The sequence below is a fragment of the Sus scrofa genome, chromosome 13, assembly GCF_054392235.1.
Source record: "Sus scrofa isolate SSC_HxYL_T2T_F1_AM1 chromosome 13, Sscrofa_HxYL_maternal_Yorkshire_Landrace_v2.0, whole genome shotgun sequence".
Lineage (NCBI taxonomy): Eukaryota > Metazoa > Chordata > Mammalia > Artiodactyla > Suidae > Sus > Sus scrofa.
The window spans coordinates 213,172,474-213,197,018 of record NC_139395.1 but is presented as its reverse complement, the minus strand read 5'-3'; the positions used below and the strand labels follow the sequence as shown (position 1 = coordinate 213,197,018).

The following is a 24,545-nucleotide window of genomic DNA, read 5'->3' as shown; positions in this document are numbered from 1 at the left end:
ATGTTTATCACCACAGTTTCTGCCAGTAGAGACTCCAGATGTGGCCAAGCTGAGTACCTACGACTCAAGTCCTTTCATGAGGTGTTAGTCATGCTATCTGCCAGGGCTGTGGTGTCATCTGAAGGCTTGATTGGAGACAAGGGGAAGGGGATCCATTTTGAAGCTCACTTATCTGACTGTTGAAAGACCTTCCTCTCTCCATGTGGATTTCTCCACCGAGCTACCCTACAACACAACAGCTGGATTCAAGTCTGAGTGATCCAAGAGGGCGTGAACACCCAAGATGGAAGGCTCAGTCTTTTTATACTTTGACCTCAAAATAGCACCTCATCACTGCTGCTCTACTCAAGAGAGTAAGACCAGCACACACTCAAAGAGAAGGGATTACACAAGAGAACCAAGACAGGAGGCAGGGATCATTGGGGGAATTCTTGGAGGCTGTCTGCTGCTCTCCTTCACCATGATCTTCACTCCACAAATGGCAGGGTTGGCATCTCAGCCAGAGGCCATACCACCTACCAGGCTCAATACCCTGCAGATCTAATCCTGTTTCAAAAATGCTCCATGGTGGCTTAGGAAGTTGGAAATATACTCGATCCTATCTGCATACTGGGAGACTCACCAGGAACCCCCACCCAGGCTCACACCACCTCTAACACTATCTTAACGCATCTGAGCTCTTAAAACAAAAGTACCATGGACTGGGTGGATCACGACCATTTATTTCCCGGAGAACTGGAAGCTGGGAAGTCCGAGATTAAGGGATTGGCAAATTTGGTGTCTGGTGAAGACCCACTTCCTGGTTTGTAGACGGTCATCCTCTCGCTGTGTCCTCACATGGTAAAATGGCCAAGGGGAATCCCTGGGGTCACCTCTATTAAAAAAATGTTTTAATTGAAGTAAAATTGATTTACAATGACTTAGGGTGTACAGCAAAGTGATTCAGATATGTGTATACATTTCAGATTCTTTTCATTAGAGGTTTTTATAAGATATTGAATATTGTACCCTGTGCTATAAAGTAGGTCCTTGCTTTTTTATCTATTTTATATATCGTAGTGTCTAGCTGATAATCCCAAATTCCCAATTTATCCCTTCCTCCCTTTTCCACTTTGGTAACTATAAGTTTGTTTTCTACATCTGAGGGTCTATTTCTGTCTTGTAAATAAGTTCATTTTTATCTCTTTTTTTTTTGAGATTCCATATTTAAGTGATAGCATATGACTTTTGTCTTTGTATGGTTTAGTTCACTTAGTATGATAATCTCTAGGTCCATCCATGCTGCTGCAAATGGCATTATTTTTTTCTTTTTTATGGCTGGGTAATATTCTGTTGTGTATACGTACCACATCTTCTTTATCCATTCCTCTGTAGATGGATATTTAGTTTGCTGGAGTCTCTTTATAAGAACTAATCCCAGGTGCAACAGGCTAAAGATTTGGCATTGTCATTGCTGTGGCTCAGGTAACTGATGTGACATAAATTCAATCCCTGGTTCCTGAACTTCCACAGGCTGTGGGCATGTCCAAAAAATTTGAAAAAACAAACTAATCCCATTCATGAGGGCACCACCCTCATGACCCAAGAACCTCCCTAAGGCTCCATTACCAAATACCATCACATGGGGAATTAGGCTTCAATATGAATTTTGAGGGGACATAAGCATTTAATCTCTAGCAAACACACATCAACTTGAAACAAAATGATAAATCAGTTAAGGAAAAATAATGAATAGTGTTTAAGGATGTACAGCCAACACCAGACTCCCCAGGCTGGAGTCTTGATTTTGCTACTTATTATTGTGTGACCTTATCCCAGTTTCTCACCTTCTCAGCATCTCAGGTTTCTCATCTGTAAAATGGGACCTATCTCATAGGATTCTATTGAGGATTAAAGAAAACAGTAGATAAAGCACATAAAACAGTGCCTGGCAGACAGTAAACTCTCAATAAATGTGACTGGTTGGTTCATGATGCTTGTTGTTGTAAATAAAAATGGAAGATCTATTGTGGAGAAGGGATCGAGGCTGATCCTTTTGCCCAGGCTTCCTCTCAGCAGTCATGGACTTCAGAATATGGTGTTCAAATAGTTTTCAAAAAAGAAAACGATTTTTCCAAGGAAGGCCAAGTTCCATCCACTGCATGTTAACTCTTGGCTGTTGTAGCTTGGCTTGGGCCGTCAGCAGCCACGAGAGTGGCAGGAACACAAGAGTTTGTTTTCTGTGTGTCTCTCCTGATCTGCAAAACAGATGCAGCTGGACAGCCTCCACTCCTGGCTGTCTTCGGGAGGAACGAAGGCCGGCAGCTCTGGTGTGCGGCTCTGTGTTCCCAGTGGACAGGATCCCCATAAATCTATCGGCTGATTCCAGCCCCCCAAACCTGCAGCAGAGGACTTCTTTGAGGGAGCCCCTATTTAGTTAGCCTCTGACTCTCCGTCTAATCTCCTAGTCCTGTAAAATCCAATCGGTTGCAACTTGAGAAAGGGCGATGGTAGCTGGGATTTCTCACTCATGCTGAGCATATGTCTCCTGTCCTCATCCTTTGGTGGGTTCCAAAGCCAGAGCAGCAGATGACGGCAAATTCCTCCCAATGGACTTTCATCCCCGATAGAAAGCCTAGTAAAGTGGAACAGCCAAACCGAGAACACTTAAGGGCTGGGACAACAGGGGGCGTGAACAGCCTCTCGGCCTTGGCTGCCAGGGAGCTCACCGAGTGCCATCAAGCCCTGGGGACCACTCTCCATGGACTCCCCTCTTCGGGCGGGGGAGGGGAGGGGAGGGGAGGGGAGGATGAGCCCCCCCCCCCAGCCCTCCAGCTGCCCCACCCAAGCTCTGCCTCTTCATCTTTCCAGAAGCATGTTCCCTGCCCTGCTTCTCCTTCTCTCCAGGGAATATGATCTCTCCCTGTGCTTCCTTCTCTGCAGAAGGGGATGTCTGTAAAACAGCAGGAGAGCCTGAAGGCCTATCAGCTGGATTCCGTCCCATCTGCTGATGGAGTGACCTTGACCTTGGCCAAGTCGCTTCACCTCCCTGAACACCAGTTTTGCTCTCGGTCAAATGAAGAGGAAGGAGGAGCAGTGTGAGCCCAGAAGTCCTTTTTAAGGCTGCATTTCTCACCTCCCTAAGTGGAGGCTGCTAAGTCACAAACAAAGGCTCACTGCTGCCCACTGAGCATCAGAGAGGAGGGCGTGCCTGCAAGAAGAGCTGTGCACCCACTGCCAGCTTGACCCCGTCCTCCTTCCTCCCGCCCCACTTGCCCAGCGAGGGAGACAGAATGGCCCTGATCCCCTTGCCCAGCGGTTGGAGAAATGAGCCTGGTCACCAAAGTTGCTTGGGGGGAAACACTTTGTCAGCAAAAAATAAGGGAGTCAATACCATATGATCCTCTTAAAGGGAGCACACTCGGCGATGAAGCTTAAATCTGGAAGAGGGGGAGTGTGGTGTGGTATGTGTGTGTGTGTGTGTGAGTGTGTATATCTGTGGTGTGGTGTATGTGAGTGGTGTGTGGTCTGTGTATGTCTGTGGTGTGTGTGGTGTGATGTGTGCGTGTGTATCTGTGGTGTGTGTGTCTGGGGAATAGTGTATGAGAGTGGTGTGTGTGTGCGTCTACCCTGGAGTCCGCCCACAGTCAGATCCACCTTTTCAACAAGTGCTGACACTAAAAACAATAGATTATTACTCAGGATCAGAAGAGAAAATTACTATAAAGGACATTTGGGGGAACAATGGTGAAACTTGAACATGTACTGTAGTTTACATATTGGTATAGTATTGATGTTAAATTTTCTGAACTTAATAATTACATTGTGGTTATAAAAATAGGAGTCCTTATTCTTAGCATTCAGGGATGAAGGATCAAGGTGACTGCTGCCTAGTTTCAAATGGTCCCTAAATCATGAAAACAATATAAGTCTGCATATGGAGAGCTAAAAGCACATGTGGCAACATTAACCATTAGTAAAGGTAGGTCAGGGGCAAACATATGTCCATTTGTGCTGTTCTACAACTTTTCCCTAGACTTGAACTTTTTCAAATGAAAGGCTAAAAATAAAATGAAATTAAAAAATTTTAAAGGCAGAGTGTCTAGAGATTTTGAAGACATCTTAGTTTGGGATTAAAAGCAGCAGGTGTAGAAATTTCCCCTTGTGGCTCAGAGGTAATGAGCCTGACTAGTACCCATGAGGATGCAAGTTTGATCCTTCGCTCATGACATTGCCATGAGCTGTGGTGTAGGTCGCAGAAGTGGCTCAGATCTGTTGCCATGGCTGTGGCATAGGCTGGCAGCTACAGCTCTGATTTGACCTCTAGCCTGGGAACTTCCATATGCCACATGTGCGGCCCTATAAAGCAAAAAAAAAAAAAAAAAGAACGCAGGTGCAAAGACAGGTGAGAGCTTCTAGTTCTAGTGAAGTTCACCAACCCTCAACCCTACCACAAGGGCCCAAAAGGCTGAGACGGCCTCAGACTGCCATGTTTCTCTGGAGAGAAGCCAGTGAGGGAGCCCAGATCTGCCATCCAGGAGGCTGCTATTGGTGGGAAAGATGGGGCTCGTGGTGATTGACAGTCACCCAAATCCAGTGGGCCACCGGATGGGCATCCCTTCAGTTCTGAAGGTGAGGGCTCTTGCTTCTAGGGGCATCTAATCTGACTCCAAGTTAAAACGGAGCTGCTACTCAGGCAAATCTTCCTCTCATCCCAACAAGCATCCATACTTTCTTTCCTTCCTTAACCTCCAATTTTCATTTCAGGAGGCAGAAGGCTTGGACCCCTGGCCACCTGTGCCCCATGGCCACAAACCAAAACTCTGCTCAGCAGACACCACAGAGGTCCAAGACCTGATAGGAGGGATTAGACAACTACAGGTCTTTTGAATGTCAATGTCTTTCTCAAATCATTCTGATAGTTCGTATGAAGAAACATCATGATCATCACAAAAGACTGGCCACATTGCAGGATCAGAGGGCCCTCCTGGTCACCTTGGATGGGCTGGGGGCTGAGGGCCTACCCACAAAGGGAGGGCTTGGAAGTCAAGAGCAGTCCTTGGCTGGCTCTTTCCAAAATTTTTGCTCCTCCTCTTACCAAGGTGGCAGCAACTAGTCAGCCTTGTGAGGTTCTAGAATCTTCATCCTCCGCCTCTGCAATTGCTTCATTTTCTTCTCCTTTGCTTCCCCAGATTTTCAGGCATCCTGTGAGGTAAATTTGGTTTGATACAGCCAAGAAAGGGCCAACCCGAGGTTCCAATTCCCAATCCTCCAAGCTTCTTGCCTGGAGGCAGCCTCCTACTCGAAGTACCAATGCAACCCTCCCAGCTCTGAAGGTCCCAAGAATTCTGAGTGGTTCCCCAAAGAGCCCACACAATGTAGACAGCTTTCTCCAGGGTAGACAGCAGAAAAGCCTGTGTACCCAACCCTATGCCCCAAACAAGTGTTTGGAAAAGTGATAAATAAATTAAAAAGGCATTAAATGAAGGAAATCAACAAGCATCCCTCCCCAAAAGTCATGGCTCTGAGAAAATCCCTCCCACCTCTGTATACAGTTTAGTTCCACTGATACAATAAACATCTTTTGTGTAGGTTTTTGTGTGGATGTAACTTTTCAATTCATCTGAGTAAATACGAAAGAGCATAACTGGTAGATCATCTAATAAGAGGTACTGCTAATATTTATTATAATTTTTAAGCAAAGCCCCCACTGCTTCTCAGCTCCCTCTGGGGTCTGCCTCAGCCCCCTAGTTCCTAGTATATGATTCACCTGGCTTTTTATGTTGGTTTTTTTTTTTAACTTTTTGTTTTGGGGTCATTGTAGATACAGATGCAGTTGTCAGAGAAAATTTGAGAAGACCCCTTCACTTGGTTTCTCCCAAGGATAACTACAGTATAACCTCACAAACCGGACAACAATATGGGTGTACCAGTTTGTTTAACCATTCACCCACTGAAGGATGTTTGGGTTGCTTCTAGTTTGGGGCTATTGCAAATAGAGATGCTACGAACATTTTTGGAGTGTGTGTGTGTGGGGGGGGAGAGAGTAAGTTTTCATTTCTCTGGGATAATGTCCAAGAGCGAGATTCCTGGGTCATATGGTAAAAGCATGTTTAGTTTTGTGAAAAGCTGCCAGACTCTTTCAGAGTGGCTGTGCCATTTCCGTTCACATCAGCAACGTGTGAGTGATCCAGCTTCTCCTCATCCTCACCAGCAGTTGGTATTACCACTGGTTTTTATTTTAACCTTTCTGATAGGTATGCAGTAATATCTCACTGTGGTTTTAATTTGCATCTCCCGAATGGCTGATGATGTTGCACATCTTTTCAGATGCACATTTTCCTTCTGCTTATCTTCTCCAGTGAAATGTCTGTTCATGTCTTTGCCCATTTCCTAATTGGATTGTTTAGGGCTTTTCTACTATGGAGTTTTGAGGGTTCTTTATATAGTCCAGGTATATATATATTCTGGATATATGGTTTCCAAATATTTTCTCCCAGGTTTGTCTTTCCATTCTCTGTACAGGGTCTTGAACAGAGCAAAAGGTTTAATTTTGAGGAGGTAAAATTTACCAGTCTCTCCCTTTATAGACCGTGTTTTTGGCATCAAGTCTAGAAACTCTTCATCTCGTCCTGGGTTCCCATGTTTTTTTCTGTTTTTTCTAAAAGCTGTCTATCTTTCGTTTTACATTAAGTTCATGATCCATTGTGAGAAAACTTTTGTGTAATAATGTGAGTGATAATGTGAGGTTTAGGCTGAGGCTCCCTTTTTCCTGTGTCCACACTCCAGCACCATTTGTTGAAAAGGTCACCCTTCCATTGAATTGCTTCTGCTCCTTTGTCAAAAATCAGTTTGACGTATTTGTGTGGGCATTCACTTCACATGCGTCTTGCCTTTTAGAAACGTTTTAGAAACTCCCCTGCCTGGTAGAAAGCAACTGGCTGTGCACATTTGAAGTCTCAGAGACTCTGGATAGAAAGGCAGTCATTGCTTCAAGCTGCCTGGACTCAAACTCTCACCCAGCTGCAAAACAAACAGCCTGCTACCTTCCAGAAAGCAAGAAGCAAAGATGGTCTGGGGAAGGGGAATTGTCAACCAGCACTTAACTAGACTGTATAAAGATGGAGACCAGCAAGACAGCCCCTTTCCAAGATGGCAGCAAAGTGTGAGCAAATTCTAACTTTCCCTTCTCCAAAGCACTGAGCTCAAGTTCTGAAGCAGTGCCACAGCAGTGATGGGGACTGGGGCACCATGGTGTAACCACAACCACAACCTATGTTGAAAACCCCACCCGGGAGTTCCTGTCATGGCGCAGTGGTAACGAACCCCACTAGTATTCATGAGGATGTGGGTTGGATCCCTGGCCTCACTAAGTGGGTTAAGGATCCAGCATTGCCCTGAACTGTGGTATAGGTGGCAGATGCAGCTGGGATCCTGAGCTGCTGTGGCTGTGGTGTAGGCTGGCAGCTTTAGCTCCAATTCGACCCCTAGCCTGGGAACTTCCATATGCCGCAGGTGCAGCCCTTTGAAGCCAACAAACAAAACAAAAACCACACCCAGGAGACAAAGCCATTCCTGGCCATGCATAATGGCGTGGGTGCACCTTTTAGGGCATGTCTCACAGCTCAGTGTGGTATTCATTTTCAGTCATGTTTTTCTTGTATTCATTGCTTCTCTTGGGAAGTGTCAAGACTCAGTCTTCTACTCTTGAGAACTTCATCTGGAGCTGGAGGAGCCAGGGGGAGTTTATTCTAAGCCAAGAACCTACCCTCTTCACTTCGTCTGCTGCCCTGGCGTCTCCGGAGACCTACTTTCACCGCCAGGGTGAGGATGGTGGAGGGAGGGTGAAACCATAACCAGAAGCTTCACAATGCAGGTCCATTTTCTTTCTGGGTCCGAGGAAGAGAGACCACGCTCCTCGGAACAGAGCAGATTCCCTTTGCCCTGCAAGCACAAGGCTGAGAAATGAGGCTCATGATCTTTTTAAAATGTCAGGCTATCAAACGTTAGAACAAATTTCTCTAAAAGCAAGATATAGGCTCTTCATAATACCCTACTCTGGCTGGCTTTCGGAACCCCCTTAAAGAAATGCAGAGCTTCCTTCTGCGTGCCTCAGAATCTCCTAGAAACAAAGGCTATTCAAGACACAGGGCTTCTCAGGTTCCAAGAGTAGATCTTACAGCTTCTTGCTGGACCCAGAGCAACAGAAATGCCCGGAAACCAGTGTTCTTGGGGCAAAAGCTTCAAGAACATCACAGACTAAAATGAACACACGCCAAAGCCATCAGCCCTTTTGACCTCCATCCTCTCCAGAGGATGTTCAAGAAGAACATCCCAGGATGAACTCTTGTCACAAAGCAATCTCCTCTCGCTGTTCACAAGGCAAAACTAGGAGGGCAGTCATAATTAGAGTGTCACAAACACACCACAGTTGATAAGTGACAAAAATAACCATATAAATGTCAAGCCGTGAATCTGAAACTTGATGGGACCTTTCACATCCAACCAGAGCTTGGCCCTGAAAAGCATTCTCTGAATTTGCACATAATCTGCTTTTTGCAGGTCTTTTGAGAAGGAGCTATTTACCCAGTAAGTATGTTATTCTCCACCGGAGATTATGGTCATTCCAAGTCAATTAACTGCATTCCAAAGAAAGCAGAAGGAACTTAAAATAGAGGATTTGAGGGTTTGGGAGGGAGATAGAGAAGACAGGAAGGTGTCTTGTAAATTGTGGTTACTAATACATCTGCATAGCCCAAAAGCTCTGGACAACAGACAACACAAAGCCATTTGGTTGTTTTTTTTTTTAAGAGAGAAAAAATTCCATGTCACTGCTGAGGTTTTCACGTGGACGGCATGGTGACGGCTGTCTGGACAGCTGCAAGGATGGCACCAACTCAGTCCTCTCTTCAGAGTCCCCATCACGGAGGGTGCCCCCAGAGTCACTCCATGCCTATGGAGTCCCCACAGCTTCTGATCCCCCAAGACTTCCCCTTCTTGCTTTTTAATTTTTGTAAATTCATGTCACATAAAATTAACCACTTTCAAGTGTACAGTTCAGTGACATTGACTACATTCACGACATTGTGCAACCACCACCTTTACTCAGTTCCAGAACGTTGTCATCACCTTAAAAGAAAAGCCCATCCAGAGTTCCCACTGTGGCTCAGCAGGTTAAGAACCCTACACAGTGTCTGTGATGATGCAGGTTCGATCCCTGACCTCGCTCAGTGGGTTAAAGGTTAGAATCTGTGCATGTGGGTCAGAAATGAATTTCTGGACTCATATTGGGGTGAAAAGAAAGAAGAGTTTACTGACATGGCAAGATGAAGAGAAAGTAGAGTTTATTGAGATAAGAGATGCTGCAAGCACAGTGGGACAACTTCCTGATAATCCAGGAAAGCTGAACCCAGGCATGTGGTCAGTCTGTTTTTATGGCCCAGGAAGTAGAAAGGTCTCATGATACACCTGCTGACCTGCTGATTGGTTGGGGAATTGGGGAAAGAGAGGTCTTATGCCCTCTTGCTGGTTGGCTGGGGGCATCTAAGGCCCCTGTGGGGCAGGGTGAGGAGTGGGCTACATACTTTCCTAGTAGGGGGTAGGAAGGAGTAGGTCAGGTTGCTCAAGATGAGGGAGGGACATTACAACGAGATGGGTGGAGCAAGGATAAGCCTCTGGTAATTCTTGTCTTGTCCAGAGGCTTTGAGTTCAATTGCCTTGAAGCCTGATATCAAGGATCTGACGTTGCTGCAAGCTTGGATCTAGTGCTGCTGTGGCTGTGGCATAGGCTAGCAGCTGCAGCTCTGACTCAAACCCTGGCCTGGGAAATTTCATATGCCATGGGTGCATCCATAAAAAACAAAACAAACGAAAGCCCATCCCATTAAACAGGTACTCCCCTTCTTTCCCTCTCTCCAGCCACTGGCAACCACTACTCTGCTTTTTTGGCTCTATGGATTGGTCTATTCCAGACATGTCATATAAACGGAATCATACAATATGGGATTGGCTTTTCATGACTGGCTTCTTTCACTCAACATCATGTTTCTGAGGATCATCCATGATATAGGATGTGTCAGAAATTCACTCTGTGTTATGACGAAGTAAGATTTCCTTGTTAACTAGATCACGTTTTGTTTATCCATTCATTGGTGAGGGGACCTAAGGTTGCTTCTCCCTTTTGACTGTTGTGAAGAGTGCTGCCGTGAATATGCATGTACAAGTTTTTGTTCAAATACATCTTCAGTTGGGGGAGGTTTATACCTAGGAGTGAAGTAGCTGGGTCTTATGATAACTTTGTTTAACTTTTTGAAGAAATACCAAACTGTCCTTCCCCAGCTTGCTTGTTTAAGTTCAGTTATGCCTTCACTCAAAACTGTCTTCCCTGGGCGTTCCTGTCTCACTGCCGCAGAAACGAATCTGACTAGGAACCAAGAGGTTGTGGGTTTGATCCCTGGCCTCCCTCAGTGGGTTAAGGATATGGTGTTGCTGAAAGCTGTGGTGTAGGTGGCAGATTCAGCTGGGATCCCACGTTGCTGTAGCTGTGGTGGGATCTGCAGCTGTGGTGGATCCCATGTGCTGTGGCTGTGGTGCCGCAGCTCTGATTCCACACCTAGCCTAGGAACTTCCATATGCTGCAGGTGTGGCCCTAAACAAACAAACAAAAACTATGTCTTCCTATAATTTCTGAGGTTTGGAAGGGAGGCTCCCTGATGACTCCCGTGGCCATCTTGATACCAGAAGCCCTGCGTTGAACCAATGCGCATAATTCCAAGTAGAGGTCCTGAAGAAGACCTGGTCTTCCCACACTCACACCCTCCCTGCCATAGTAGGAACTGGAGCTGAATGCCTTTCTTTTTTTTTTTTTTTTTTTTTTTAAGGCTGCACCTGAAGCATGTGGAAGTTTCCAGGCTGGGGGTCCAATCAGAGCTGTAGCCACCAGCCTACACCACAGCCACAGCAACTTGGGGTCAGAGCCACATTTGCAACCTACACCACAGCTCATGGCAACGCCAGATCCTTAACCCACTGAGCGAGGCCAGGGATCGAACCTGTGTCCTCATGGATACTAGTAGATTCGTTTTCCACTGAGCCGTGACAGGAACTCTGGGCTGAATGATCTTTGGAAAAGAGGAGGAAAGACAAAACTAAGAGGCAGTGGACTCCAGGGAAAAGTACACACCTCCCACGAGTGCATCAGTCTATTACCTACTGGGATGCTAGAAGGAATCATTAGAACTTCTATTTTTATTTATTTTTATCTAAAAAACAAGAAAAGGGGTTCCTATTGTGGCTCAGTGTTATCAAATCTGAATAGCATCCGTGAGGAGGCAGGTTTGACCCCTGGCCTCACTCAGTGGGTTAAGGATCTGACATTGCCATGAGCTGTGGTCTAGGTCGCAGACACAGCTCAGATCTGGCATTGCTGTGACTGCAGATGTGGCCAGCGGCTACAGCTCTGATTGGACCCATAGCCTGGGAAATCCCATATGCCATGCATGCAACCCTAAAAAGACCAAATAAATAAATAAATAGGGAGGAAAATGAGCTTTACTAATCATTATGGTTGAACTGTTCTGCCCTCCAAAAAAGATATGTTAGAGTCAGTCTTAACCCCAGCACCCCAGAAAGTGGCCTTATTTGGACATAGGGTCTTTACAGAGTTAATCAAATTAAATAAGGTTGTCAAGATGGGCCCTAATCCAATACGACTGGTGATCTTATACAAAGGAGAACTTTAGACACACAGAGAGAACATGAAACCTCCACGTGAAGTGTAAACAGCTATCAGGGGGATGAGTCTAGGAGCCCGGCAATGCCAAACGTTGCCCGCTGACCACTGGAAGCCAGAAGAGGGGCCTGGGATAGACTCCCCTCCACAGCCCTCAGGAAGAACCAACCCTGGTGACACCTTGATCTTGAATTTCCAGCCTCCAGAACTGGAAGGAAATAAATGTTTATTGTTGAAGCCATCCAGTCTGTGTTACGTTATTATGGCAGCTCTAGTAAGCTAATATTCTAGTCTTTAATGTACGGGTGCTCTTGAGTAGCTTTCTGCTGTTCATTGCACACAGGATTTGAGGCTTTTTGAGGGAAAAGGGAGTTCCACACCTCAGGAGAGCTGACAACCACCTCCCTCAGCAGAGTGACCAGAAGCAACTTAAGTGGATGTATGGATTAGATGATCATATTGTGATGTAATAAATTCTTACAAAACAAATGGGTAGTTTAAGGATCACTATTAAGAAACTCACTTGGGGAGTTTCCATTGTGGTGCAGCAGAAACCAATCTGACTAGCATCCTTGAGGATGCAGGTTCGATCCCTGGCCTCGCTCAGTGGGCTAAGGACCCAGCGTTGCTGTGAGCTATGTGTAGGTTGCAGACTCAGCTTGTGGGGTAGGCTGGTGGCTACAGCTCCAATTCAACCCTTAGCCTGGGAACTTCCATATGACATGGGTTCAGCCCTAAAAGGACTGGAAAAAAAGAAAAAGAAAGAAAGAAATTCAATTGGGGAGTTCCCATTGTGGCTCAGTGGGTTAATGACCTGACATTGACTTTGTGAGGATGTGGATTTGATCCCTGAACCTTGTTCAGTGGGTTAAGGAGCTGGGCATTGCCATAAGGTCTGGCGTAGGTGAAAGAAAGAAGGAAAAAAGGAAGGGAGGGAGGGAGGGAGGAAGGAAGGAAGGAGAGAACAAGAAGGAAAGAAACTCAATTGGAAAAAGAAAAGTAGAGCTGACTTGTCTCCCACACACAGGCTTGCCCCTCACCACACTGCATGATAAAAACACAGGGAAGGAGTTCCCGTCGTGACTCAGTGGTAACGAACTCGACAAGGATCCATGAGGACACAGGTTCAATCCCTGGCCTCACTCAGTGGGTTAAAGATCCAGTGTTGCCATGAGCTATTGTGTAGGTCGCAGATGTGGCTCAGATCCTGTGTTGCTGTGGCTGCAGCCAGTGGCTGCAGCTCTGATTTGACCCCTAGCCTGGAAATTTCCATATGCTGCATGTGGAGCCCTAAAAAGCAAAACAAACAAACAAACAAACAAACAAACTACAGGGAGGCTGACCAGACTCAACAGGAAGAGGATCCAAAATGGTAGCCCTTCTATCAACAATGAATCTTAAATCTAAATTCGTATTATGCCTTGAGATAATAACTAATGGTGATATAAAACCACCACAATTAACAGCATTTTAGGAGCTCCCATCATGGCTCAGTGGTTAACGAATGCAACTAGGAGACATGAGGTTGCGGGTTCAATCCCTGGCCTCGCTCAGTGGGTTAATGATCCAGCGTTGCCATGAGCTGCGGTATAGGTCGCAGACACAGCTAGGATCTGGCATTGCTGTGGCTCTGGCACAGGCCAGCGGCTATGATTAGACCCCTAGCCTTGGAACCTCCATATGCCATGGGTGGGGCCCTAGAAAAGACAAAAACAAAAACAGCACTTTAAACATTGTTTATTTCCTCTTGTTCCTCTGTGTAACCTCAACTTGCCGTGTATGTTATAATTCACATAGCGTACAGTTTATAAATAAGTGTGTGGGGAATATGTACTCCTCCCACGCACGACTTTTTTCTAAATGAGTACTTAACCAGAAAAGTTTGGAAACCACTGATTTAGAGGAAGGGCAGATGTGAGACACCAGAACGGAAAGCGCTGGAGTCTTGATACCTGACAGATGCTATTGAGATACGAGAGATGGTCTGGACCAGAAAATTCCCCAAAGATGACAGGTTCAGTTCCCCAGATGATGGAAAGGACTTGGCTTCTGTGGCAGAGGGACCAGCTCTGTCTCCCATGGAGAGCTTTGGCAGAGCTGCCTGCTATGGCAAGTGGCACCTGTAGCCCAGAGAGGGATGTTTGCCCAAAGAGGAAGGAGTGACTCCTAAAGATTTGGTGGCATGGCTTCGCCCTCCCTGTGGCAGTGGAGGGGGGAAAACCCTCAGCTAAGTGAAAGTGACTTTAAAATATTATTATTTCCTTTTTGGCCGCATCTGCTGCATGTAGAAGTTCCCGAGCTATGGACAGAACCCTCACCACAGCAGCAACCTGAGCTGCTGCAGTGATAACGCCAGATTCATACCCACTGTATCACAAGTCTGAAAATGACTTTTCAATGGATTCCAAGGTTGGTGGGATGACAAACATTCTTGAGCAAGTACAGCTTCACAATACCTGAAATCTCAGCAGATTAACCTTGAAGCACAAGAGTTTAAGCATCCAGGGTTGAACATGAGGCGGGCTGGGGTGGATATCTACAGGAATTCCAGAATCCAGACCACTCCTTTCATTCTCCACCTTCTTAATCTGAACCCCCACTCCCTCACCTTCCTCTGACCCTAAAGCAGAAGCGGATGAAAAAGAGCCAGCAAAGGAAGAAGCTTTAAGAATTCCAAATTAAGCACATTAAGGCAAATTCCTGGCTAAGAATGGAGAAATAAGGGAATTCAGGGACGGGGGAGGAATTCATGGGACTTGGGTCTGGGGGACTGTAGGAAAATGTGGAGCTGTATGGGAGTTCCCGTTGTGCTCAGGGGTAACAAACCCAACTGTATCCATGAGGACTCATGTTCAATCCCCAGCCCCACTCAGTGGGTTAAGGATCCTGCGTTGCTGTGAGCTGTAGTGTAGGTTGCAGACGTGGCTTGGATCCCTAGTTGCTGTGGCTGTGGTGTAGGCTGGCAGGTGCAGCTCCCATTCAATCCCTAGCCTGAGAACCTCTATATGCTGCAGGTGCAGCCCCAAAAAGAAAAAAAGAAGGGAAGGAAGGGAGGGAGGGAGGGAGGAAGGAAATATACTCAGATTAAAGGCTGCTCTCATGTCCCATCTGCTCCTACACCCACAAGAGCCTAGATTTCCTCCATCAGATCTGGGGATCCTGAGTCAAATGACCTTTGCCAGCCTCTCCTGTTGACAAGCCATGTTTGGCCCTGGGGGAGAAGCAAATGTGTCTGCCACTCCCGGACCATCACCAAAAGCTCAAGATGAGGCTTTCCTTTGGCAGCTCCCTCTTTGCTTCCAGGGGGGTATGCTTCCTGAAGGGGCTTTGGGAGCCTCAGACGTACCTGGTCCATCTGGCACCTTCATGGCAGATCCCCGACAAAGCATCTCCTGTAGGAGAAGCTATGGGGCTTGAACCTGCCTCCTCCTCCAGGCCCTGCCTGCGTTGACTTTGAAAGAAATATTTATACTCAATGCCTGAAGCTGAAGGAAGATTTCACCACCTCTTATCTAGTGTAGTTTAGAAAAACAACCAACATTTCTTTGACAGCTGACCCCATGGCGCCTGTGTTTGTGGCTCGCATCTCTGGGGAGCCCCCTCTTCCCAGAGCCCTGTCTCCATTTATGCTGCTGTGCTCACTTCCTCTCAGATTCCTGGGGGGGAATCACGGTTCTCGTGGACATGCCACATCGCTGATAAGGTTCCCCGAGCACTCCAAGTGCCCCGAACTTGCGACTGGCACTGTGCCACGTTCCATCTCTGTGATGGCAGCTCCCAGTTCTAGACCTCCAGCCAAAACATCACGAGTGTCTCGGCTTGGAGGAGCCCCAGAGACCTTTCCACCAGCCCCAGCCCCTCCACCCAGCGCAGTCTCACAGCGCCCCAGCTCACAGGGATCTGCTCAGCTGGTTCACAATTTTCCCCACCTCTCTGTGGTCCCCACTCTTTCCTGTGACCCCCAGGCCACCCACGTGCTCCTCCAGAAGACTGCAAAGCAAAGGCTCTCGGGTTCTACCCCCCACCCCCAGTACACCTCCCTTTCCGTCAGTCATGGCAGAATTCTGTCAGGTTCAAGCACTCACTCATCATCCTCGTGGACCCAAGCGTCAACCTAGAGTGGAAATTCCACGGCCCATCCGTCCTCCCACCGCAGGCTCGGCCACCTTCCCTTGACTCAGTCTGCCGCCCCACCCCTACTCTCCAAGCTCCTGCTGCCTGATGGCAAACGCCCTACACCCACAGCCCCTTCCTCCCAACTCTTGGCTTGATCGTGATTCCCTACCCTGGCCACCTACCAAAAGCCCTCGAGAAGATTTTTGACAAGATACTGCTGCCCAGACAGGCCTGGCTACCTGACTTGTGAGGCCCAGGGCAGAATGAATTGGCAGGACTCCTAGTTAAATTTCAAAACGGCAGCGGCAGAGCATTAAACTCCGTGGGGGGCCCTTCTGAGCTCGCAGCCCTGTGTGATGGCGTGGACTGAAAGATGTATGGCCCAGGAAGCCCAGGCACTGTCCCTAAACATGAGGTTTCATTAGCCTGGGGGATGCGGGGGGTGGGGGTGGGGGTTCCTGGAATCTGTTTTCAAAGCTTCCCAGGAGATGCTCAGGTGCTGGCTGACCTGGAGGTATTGCTTCTGCTGCAAAAGCTCCCAGATAGAAAGGGTTCATTCTTATGCTCTTGCCCGGGGCTAGGAGTTGGGCTCACATCTTCCTTGTTCCGTGTTCTACATCCAGAACATTCTTCTCCTTCACGGTTTTGCCAATGACCTGCTCCACGGAGGCGCCAGTCATTCACAGTTTTTTCTTGCCCTCGTCTCAATCGTTTCTGGACTCTCTTTGGTGCTTTCTTCATCCAACCAAGATTTTAGCAGATGTTCACGACTTTCTTCACCCCCATTCATATTGCTGCTTCAGAACCTTCGTGGGTGGCTCAGCCAAGATCTGCGGCACCCCCACCTCCCCCGCACCCCATGCCTGTTCTCCTGTCTCCCTTCCTCCTCCTCAGCGCCCCCCACCTGCGCTCCCCCTGAGCCTGGCAGACATTCAGGGCTCCTCCACCTCTAAATCATAAAACCCAAGTGCCCCTAATCTCTGACCATAGCCTCCTATCCTAACTTCTCTCTCAATCCCGCTATGTCTGTAACTCAACCCCAGTGAAGCCTTTGGTCCAGTGACCCTCTTGATGTTCCTTGTCCATTAGTTACACTCTTCACCTGCCGTTTTGTCCACAGTCAATGCTTTAGTCATCTAATCACTCTCTCTTCCAGAGAGTACACATTCCCTTGCTCTTCTGTCCTTACATCCCGCCCTTCTAGCAAGATCCAGCCCTGGATGAACACCCACATGCATCTTAACCACACCTGCCCGGGGCCAGCAGAGTGTTGCTGGAGGAGGCAGATATATCACTGCTGCCTGGAGCGACCTCAGCTGTGCGCTCGGGCTGCCCGACCATCAGAGCCTACTAAGCCTGCCCCACTCAGCTTAGGCTCCGATCCACACAAATTGTGCTTCAAACCTTCCCCAGTCTCCTCTGCAACCTACCCCCTCCTTCCACCCTCTGCAAGTGACCTTGCCTTCTACTTCACTGGGAAAAGGGAACCAGCTGTCCACCACTCTATAAACATCCACTCCTGGCGGGGGGGGTTATTTTTTTATTTTATTTTTCTGCTTTTTAGGGCCACACCAGCAGCGTATGGAAGTTTCCAGGCTAGGGGTTGAATCAGAGCTACAGCTGCTGGCCTATGCCACAGCCACAGCCACAGCCACAGCAACGCCAGATCCAAGCCACACCTGTGACCTACACCACAGCTCATGGCAATACCCAATCCTTAACCCGCTGAGCAAGGCCAGGGATCAAAGCCATATCTTCATGGACACTAGTCAGGTTTGTAACCCACGGAGCCACAATGGGAACTCCTATTTTTTTAATTATAGTTATTTCCAAAGTTGTGTCAATTTCTGCTGTACAGCAAAGTGACCCAGTCATATACATACACATACACTTGTTCTCATACTATTTTCAATCATGTTCTATCACAAGTGATTTCATATAGTTCCCTGTATCAATCTGTAAACGTCCATTCCTGAGTTTGCACCCAACTCTCCATCCTCTAGTTGAGGACAACTCCTTCATGGACACCCTCTGCCTCTCCCAGGTCCCATCTTCTCAGGAGCCTTATGCTGTCCATTGTCCTCTCTCTGGCCTATTTCTCCCATCTCTTCTCTGTTCCAGCTCCTTGTTTTCATTATTTAAATGCCTTGGGTTCTGCACTCCTTTAGAAAGAAAGAAAAGGCTGGGGGTGGGGGGAGAAAAGGAAAAGAGGAGGTGAGGAAAGGAGAGGAGAGAGGAGAAAAGGGAAGAAATCTCCCCATCTTTCTCCAGCTCCTACCCTCTCTGACTCTTCCGTCATGGTCACACGTATTGTGAATACTGTCTATCTCTCACCTCCCATTTACTCCTCACCTCCTTCCCCGTGGCTTTCATCCCATCATTTAAATGAAACTGTTCTTGGTCAGCTCACCAATTACTTCCATTTTTAACACAATGGCCGTATTCTGGGGCTCTTCTTTCTTTTTTTTTGTTTTTGTTTTGTTTTGTTTTTTGGGTTTTTTGTTTGTTTGTTTTGCTTTTCCTAGGGCCGATCCCACAACATATGGGAGGTTCCCAGGCTAGGGGTCTAATCAGAGCTGTAGACGCTGGCCTATGCCAGAGCCACAGCAACATGGGATCCGAGCCACATCTGCAACCTACACCACAGCTCACGGCAACGCCGGATCCTTTACCCACTGAGCAAGGCCAGAGATCGAACCCGCAACCTCATGGTTTCTAGTTGGATTCATTAACCACTGAGCCACAGCGGGAACTCCGGGCTCTTCTTTCTTGACCTCACGCATCATCAGAGCTGGTTGGCCACTCCCTCCATCCTGAAATTCATTCTCCCGTTGGTTCCTTCACACCAGATTCCGTTCTGGCTTCTCTGGCTTCCCCGCTCCAGCCTCCTTCGGGGTTCGTCCTGCTCTATATGACTATTATGTGTTGGAGCTCTTTAAGGCTCCATTCCAGGTCCTCTTCTTTCCTCCCTCTGCTCTCTAACTCTGGATAGTCTCATCAAATTCATCACCATAAACATCACATAAATGCCAATTCATTTATCTGCAAAGACATGAAATATCCATGGCCATTTCTCTCGCATGATATAAGCATCCCGGGCTGACACAGCAGTGCCATTTGGGAACCCAGTTTCCTTCTGTCTTTTGACTCTGCCCCTCGCAGTGTATTGCCTCATCTGCATCGACCCAGATAACTCTATACCTATATTCCATCCTTTAGGAGAAGAGAAAGTGACAGGGAGAAGACGGGTCCCTTCCCTTTAAAGGCACTACTCAGAAGACGCCTGCATCACTTCTGCAAACATCTCATTGGCCAGATCTTGACCAAAGAGTGGCACCTAGATCCAAGGAGGACTGAGAACTATGGGCTTTATTTTATCCTGGGTGATCACGTGATTTTCTCTTGGTGTGGAAGAAGGAAGAATCAAAACTGAAAGAAAAGCAGCAGAATCAGCCACAAGGCTCAATGAGATTTGCCAACTTTTATTTTGTCAAATAAGAACATTTTTTTAAACCTACCACTTACTACCATCATTTCATAAAAGAGGAGATATTTAATGCCCAAACTGGAAAAGGCATAATTGCAAAAGGGAGAACAGTCTTTTAAATTAAATGAATTTAGATTTATGGGAAAAAGCCCTGTATCATCCTCTTTTTCCTGTTCCCCTTGAAGCTGGCACAGCGGCCAATACGCATCTCCTGACCTGAACTGGGAGCCATGACTGGGGCATGGCGGGCAGAGTTTGCCTGCATCATCGTTGTCTCCCTACATCACCCCGACTTAGGGGGATGGATCTGATTGACTCCCAGCTCCCACCTGATACAACATGGAGCCCCAGATCTCCACCCACTCAGGTTCCTTCCCATCCACACATACAGCGGGGCCCTCAGGTCCTGTGCAGTTGGTGTTCCCTGCTGGGTCTGGAGAACAGAATTCCTTGCAGGACTTTACATTATATCAGGGGTCTCCAGAAAGCTCAGCGACATCACCTCTGCCACTCTCCAAGGGTGCTCCAGACAGAGGAGTCTCTCTGGCAGAAGCAATGAGGTCCATTACCTTCGGGCCAACCTTCAAATGTCACACCTTTCCGAACTGCAATCCCTCTTTCTGAGCCACCTCCCTTCCATGTAGAAAAGTCCTCAGGAGACCAGCCCAGGGGAGCTTTGTGGGAAACTGGACAGTGTCTTACCTACCCATGGCCTCACCTATCACCCTATCAAAAACAAACTCAATGTTCTGTCTTGATTTACTTTTTTTTTTTTTTTTTTTTTTTTTTAGGACCACACCTGTGCCATATGGAAGTTCCCAGGCTAGGGGTCAAATCAGAGCTGCAGCTCCCAGCCTACAGCACAGCCACAGCAACACCAGGTCTGAGCCACATCTGTGACCTACGTGGTAGCTCACGGCAATGCCAGATCTTTAACCCACTGAGTGAGGCCAGGGATTGTACCCGAATCCTCGTGAGTACTAGTAAGGCTCTTAACCCCCTGAGCCACAATGGGAACTCCAAAACTTAGATTATTTTTGTCAAGAACTCCCCCCCCTTATCATTTAGACATTGATGGCGCCACATCCCAGAATTACAGGGCAGGAGGGGGGCTCAGAGATCACAATCTCCTACTGCTTTGTTTTGTGGCTGGGGAAACTGAGGCCCAAAAGTACAGAATGGTGGCCCGAGGTCACACAGTGGCCAGCCCCAGGGTCCAAGTCCCGCAACGCTGCACCCTCGGCTGAGTACACTGAGGATGGGGCTGGGGGCTGGCCAGAGAAATGGGAGCCAGACCTGGAAGGATTTGATGCTTCATCCTGGTGTGTTCAATGTTGTCTGCCTTTGTCCCTGTGCTTTGTAGCCCCTGCTCGCCCTCCTTGCCAAAAGGAGTTGATAAACAGCGAGGACTTGCAGAGGAAACGCTTCAAGATCTGCTGAGAAAAACGTCCTCTTGTTTACAGCACAGTGCATCCTCGATGCGATGCCAGCAGGGTTGGCTTCTTTGTTTATTTTAACCAAGAAGGGAAATTAGTGACAAAAGAATATTTTGATCATGAAAGGAAAGTTAGTCATGACATTTTTGAGGGGGGAATATAAATAAACTTTTCTTTTTAATGAGAGCTGTCTCAACAGACCTTAGAGGGGCTTCATGAGTCTCCCCCAATTTGGAGAGATAATTGCGGTGTTTGGGGTACCTGTGTGGGTTTCTGCAACCCTCATGCATGAAGGGTGAGGCTTCGGGGGGTGGGGGAGAGGGGAGTGTGTGCGTGTGTGCCTGCACGCGCGCGCGTGCGATCTCCTAAAGCAACCCTTGTTCATGGAAAGCTTTTTAAATATTTGCAAACGGCTCTCAGAGCTCTACAGAACACCACGGTATCTATTTCAAAACAACCTGGGAGTATTTGGTGTCTGCTCGGGCCTGGGAAATTTCCACTGTGGGCAGTGCTGCCCAGCTTTTCATTCCAGCCCAACTCAATTCAAGTGGCATGATTTGATTAAGCATTTCTTCACTTCTAATTGCGTGCCAAGGCCCCAGGGCATCATTTGTTGGGCGGCCCCAAGTAGGCTGAGTGGGGGCTGAAAGACACGTCAATCCTGAAAGGTTTGTGCCCGACCTTGTTCTCCAGGGTAATTCTGTGGCTGGTACCTGGCCAGCCTTCCCGTTACTAGGAACAGGGCTGTCTTAGCTGATGGGGATTTTCTATGGTTCAAGGTGAGGTACATCCAAGGGAGAGCTCTTGGCCGTACCGCAAGGTGGGCGGGCTTCACATTACATTTGGCTGAACTCCACCCACCACCTGGGAAATTATAGCCCTGTGCTGCCCACTTGCAAACGCTACTACCGTGGTATTGTCGGAAAAGGGTTGTTTAATAATATCAAAAAATCTTAACCTCTAAGCATCATCTCCGCCTCTGTAAAACGAGGTAATAAGACAACCTCATGGGGTTGAGGTGGGTGTTAGAAACGTTCCAGATCGAGTCCTGGAACACGGTGAAACTGCACACTGTATTTATAGAGGGCATCCCTGATGCTCATAGTATTCATGATCCCCAGCCTCCTTCTTCTAAGAATCTCTATTTTGTTCAGAATCCACCCACTCCCCCGTAGCTGTGTACCTGGGCCAGGGCCTCAGGTACATTTCCGATGGCCGGTGATTTCCCCAGGATGAGCCCAGGACACAAAGATGGCCAATAAGACGTGGTAGGGGGAGACAGAAGCAAGGGTTGGAACGTCCTCACTCCTAAGAGGAAGCCACAGAAGGGACTCTCCCACACTTCCCAGGAGGTTATCTCTCAAGTTGGTGCCACCATCTTGAAAGCAACTGGAGGATGGGGCCAAGGCCAAGCATGGCAAAGCATAGAGAAGGAAAGGGCAATGCCTTCAGGCCAGATGCTTGGCCAACCTCAGACCCTATCCCCCCCGGCTTCTCGGTACCCCCAGAATGGCATCCCAGGCTGCTTACAGGGACAGCTGGGCCTGCAAGCCCATCGCATTCAGTGTAACTGGATTTCAAATCTCTGGCTGGACATCTTCTTTGCTAGGGAGCCATCCTTCCAAAGGTGAGCCGCTCCTTCCCCCACTGATGAGCAATGACTGGTCCTTGATTCTTCACAAACAAGAGGCTAAAGGGAAGACATGCACAGGGTGGGAGGCTTCTCTGGACTTTGCCAGAAGAATGGAAGGCTAGAGGGATGAACGTGAAAAACCTCTGCAGAGGTGGGAGAGGTGGCTCACTAGGGGACCGTAAAAAGGAAATCTCATCTCAGAAAAGATTTTGCAAAAGAGCGACACGGCTGTGAGTCTCCAGATGCTGCTCCTGGGGTGTCCTAAGAAGCTGTGGGGCCTTATGGCAAGGTTGGCATTGTCACCACTCTATCCTCTGGGAGGCTCTGGCCGCAAAGAACAGAAACCCCAACTGGAACCAGCAACGTCCGTACAGGAATGTATTCTCTTCTATAATGAAAATTCCCTGGAGGGGAGCTTTGGGGCCAGTTGAATAAGCAGTTCAAGGATGTCCACAGCGACCCGGTTCTTTCCCCACTCCCTGCTTTCCGTGTGGGCTCCGCTCTTGGTCTGGTATCCACACGGCTGCAGGAATTCTAGGCATTTTAATAATGACCCCCACCAAGAAAACAGCTGGCTTTGCATTCCACGCCACTCAAGCACTGCTGACTAAAGACGGAAGGAGGACCAAATCCAAGGTCCCAGGGCCCAGAGGGACATTTAAGTCCGAAGACACATTTTAGAGAATTATGAAAAGACAGTGTGTAGCCAGCCACCAAGGACAAAGAAGGAGGCTCAATATCACAGTGGCCTGCTTAGAATTTGGAAACAGTATATTCTATATCCCAGGGCATTTGCATCTAGCCTCTATCCCAGATTCCTAGACAAGTGGCCAGATTTGAGCGGGTTCTGAAGCAAGATGCTTTAGAAGCAGTCCAGGCAGCTGTAAAGCAAACTTTGCCCATTGCCTCCATTTCTCTCAGACTCTACAAAATGACAGTCGTCCATGACCAGACCCTGCTGAGGGAGCCTATGGCAAGGAGACCCATCTGTCCTCAACACTCCACCAGTATTACTCAGTCTCTGGGTTTCAGGACCTTCTGCTGAAACACAGCTGCTGGGGAAGGAAGAGAGAGGCTTTACTGTATGTGTCAAGTCTCTTTTTCAAAAAAATTATCCAGAAATTTCCAGAAAACCTGGGGAAAAGCTTTGCAACACATATGACAAATGTTTGCTATCCTTATTTTATCATGAACTCTTTAATCAATTTTTTTTTTAATTTTTGAAAAATTTTTGGCCGCATCCCCACAATATGCAGAAGTCCCCAGACCAGGGATCAAACCCTCACCACAGCAGTGATCCAAACCACAGCAGTGACAACACTGACTTAAGCAATTTTAAAAATAAACACACACAACTTACAGCGCTTAAAAACATATAAAATGGTACTACTCACTAGTAATAGAAAAGGAGTTATAAAATGGGACATATTTCTCTTTTTTTCTGTTTTGTTTGTTTGTTTGTTTGTTTTCTTTATAAAGTGGTAGCAAAATACCATGTAGTACCAAGGAAAGCATCAAGCACTGCTAATGGCAAAAATATAGGTAATTTTTCTAGAGGTCAATCTGGCAAAATAGAGCAAAAAGACTTAAAAATGTATGTATGCTTTGTTGTACAGCAGAAATTGGCACAACACTATAAATCAACTATACTTTAATTTTAAAAAAATACAAAAAAGTATGTATATAACTTTTGACCCAGCAATTCCACATCCAAAAATGTATCCTGAGAAAATAAGAGTGTGAGGCACTTCTGTACACCTCAAGAATATTCATAACATAGTGTTGCCTTTGACATTAAAATGTTGGAAATTGGAAGTTCTTGTTGTGGCTCAGAGATAACGAACCTGACTAGGATCCATGAGAATGCCGGTTCAATCCCTGACAGCTCTCAGTGGGTTAAGGATCCGGTGTTGCCGTGAGTGGCGATGTAGGTTGCAGATGTATCTTGGATCCCACCTTGCTGTGGCTGTGGTGTAGGCTGGCAACTGTAGCTCCAATTCGACCCCTAGCCTGGGAACTTCCATATGCTGGGAGTGCAATTCTAAAAGGCAAAAAAAAAAAAAAAAAAAAAAAAGAAAAAAATTAGAAATTACCAAAATGTCTAAGTCAATTTGAATTAGATAAATCAATGGTGGGACATCCATTCCAAAATACGCAGTCACT

General features: G+C 47.3%; 1 long non-coding RNA gene across 1 annotated transcript; it reads right to left on the bottom strand.

The window, feature by feature from the left end:
- Nucleotides 1–702: 702 nt before the first annotated feature.
- Nucleotides 703–15,912, bottom strand: LOC146397878 (uncharacterized). The gene is made up of 3 exons (XR_014822545.1): nucleotides 15,796–15,912; nucleotides 7,748–7,923; nucleotides 703–5,184 (listed from the first exon to the last, which is right to left on the bottom strand). It is a non-coding gene; the product is annotated as an uncharacterized LOC146397878 (long non-coding RNA).
- Between the last annotated feature and the right edge of the window lie 8,633 nt (nucleotides 15,913–24,545).